This window comes from Octopus bimaculoides, chromosome 8, assembly GCF_001194135.2.
Source record: "Octopus bimaculoides isolate UCB-OBI-ISO-001 chromosome 8, ASM119413v2, whole genome shotgun sequence".
Classification (NCBI taxonomy): Eukaryota; Metazoa; Mollusca; class Cephalopoda; order Octopoda; family Octopodidae; genus Octopus; species Octopus bimaculoides.
In genome coordinates this window covers 56,368,264-56,370,594 of record NC_068988.1, presented here as the reverse complement: position 1 = coordinate 56,370,594, position 2,331 = coordinate 56,368,264, and positions in this window count along the sequence as shown.

The following is a 2,331-nucleotide window of genomic DNA, read 5'->3' as shown; positions in this document are numbered from 1 at the left end:
TGTGTATATATATATATATATGCTTCCTCTCTTTCAGTATTGTTTATAGTTCTGCATTTAGGGCCACTTTTTCACACGCACACTCACCCACATATGTATGTATATATATCTTTATGTGTATATATATATATATATATATATATATATATATACGTTTATATATATATATATATATATACATATATATACATACTTGTATATAGATATGCATAAATATGTGTATGTAAATCACGTATATTTATGCATATATGTATGAATGCATGTCTATATAAACATATATATTCATATGCATGTGTGTGCGCACATATGTGTGTCTGTATGTGTGTGTATGTGTGTGAAAACAAAGAATCGCACAGATAAACAACTTACCAGATAAACAAACTGCCTATTCACTATCACCCAGCATACTGAGACAGACAGCACGTCTCGCACACGCATAAAATCACGGACTCATGCACATTCACACACAGCATTTCACATCCTATTAACGGCACCCCTTTGCCTTTTAAACAGACGTATACAATCACATATGTCTATACACATTTCCTTTTTGTACCCCATTTTATAACCTAGACACCTTACATCGTATGAATCTTTTTATTTTTACATCACTATTATAATCATAATCATCCTGCAATTAATTATAACTGAAATTTTGGGTGAGACGGCTAGTGGATTTCATCGCTCCTAGTTCTCAACTGGTACTTATTTTATCAACCCCGAAAGGATAAAAGGTAAAGTCAACCTCGGCGGAATTTGATCTCAGAACAAAAGGACGGACGAAATGCTGGACAAAATGCTTAGCGGCATTTCTTCCGCCTCTTTACATTCTAATTGCAATGTCACCGAGGTCGATTTTGCTGTTCATCTCTTCACAATTATTATTATTATTATTATTATTATTATTATTAATAATAATATTGAGTGAAAGAACAGTGCATGCCATCAAAGTGACCCTGGGGTAAAATATACGAAGCCCATTATACCCATCATGACTACCTGTCTGATAAGGGTAGACCCGACCCATGCATCACAACCATATGTGCACGACATGGTGATCTTATATCAAGATAAACAGCGCATGACCTCGCAGGTGGAGCCCAGTTAGAATTTTCTTCAGGTTGAGTAGCCCATCCCGCTCAAAGGGTCCCAGAATAAGGGTTGTTTAAGGATGTTGAACGAAACACCCATGTTCCCAAAGGTGAATCATCCAAACCCTAAACAATTCCTCTCAACACATGGCTATGATGCTCCCCACTACTTCTGCTCGTGATCAGAGATGCACATATTCTCAGCCACTAAGGGACATGCTCAACTGGTTAAGTTCAAACAACTGACAAGCAAATCTGTGGTATTCAGCCAAAATATTTTCTGTACCCCATCTTTTATACCAAGACAAAACAATGTGCATGATAAGACTTCCAGTTATTATTATTATTATTATTGTTGTTATTATTATTATTATTTTTTTTTTTTATTATTATTATTATTATTATTACTATCACTTATTACTACAACTGTTGTTATTGGTGCTATATCGGTGTATATTTATACGTATATGTCTGGGTGAGGGTATGTGTACATATGTAAGTGTATGCAAGGGTATGCGGGTATGCGTGTACACGTGTTCATGTATATGTGTGCATTAGTTTGTATTCATTATACTTTACATAGTTACGTTACTTTCTACCTGAAGTATTTCATGATTTGTCTTGTATAAATTATATAGTTGTATTGTTCTAAAGTACAGTTCAGTTTTATCACCCTTTTTCTTAGCCAAACCTATACCCACAAATGATGATTTTATTTTTGAATAACAGCATATTTTACCGCAAGTAATTATGTATCAGCTACATGCATGTGTTGTTTTCCTGTCTGGAGAAATACTTCCCAATCTCTTTTACATCCCCAGCTAACTTATCCAGATAACAGTTCTATGACATAAAATTCGATCTCGATCAAGGAGTACAAATAAGTAATAAATGTGAGGGTGAGTATTGAACACATTTTGTATATAATCTGTTAAGTCGATCCATATACTCGTTTACATCTCTTGCCCATATAGATTTTTTGTTTTTTATCGTTGTCGGTTTGTTTGTTGTTAATATTATTATTTGTTGTATTTTCAGGTATTTAGGTATTTATTGTTTTTGTATTTATTGTACTGTTGTAGTTGTTGTTGTCGCTATTATTTATTATATACATATGTGTATAATGTATATGTTAATGTATGCGTGGCATTGTTAAATATCGTTATAGCGGTGTCATTGCGTGTATGCATGTATGTGTATCTGCATACATGTACGTCTACATATATAAACATATGTATAT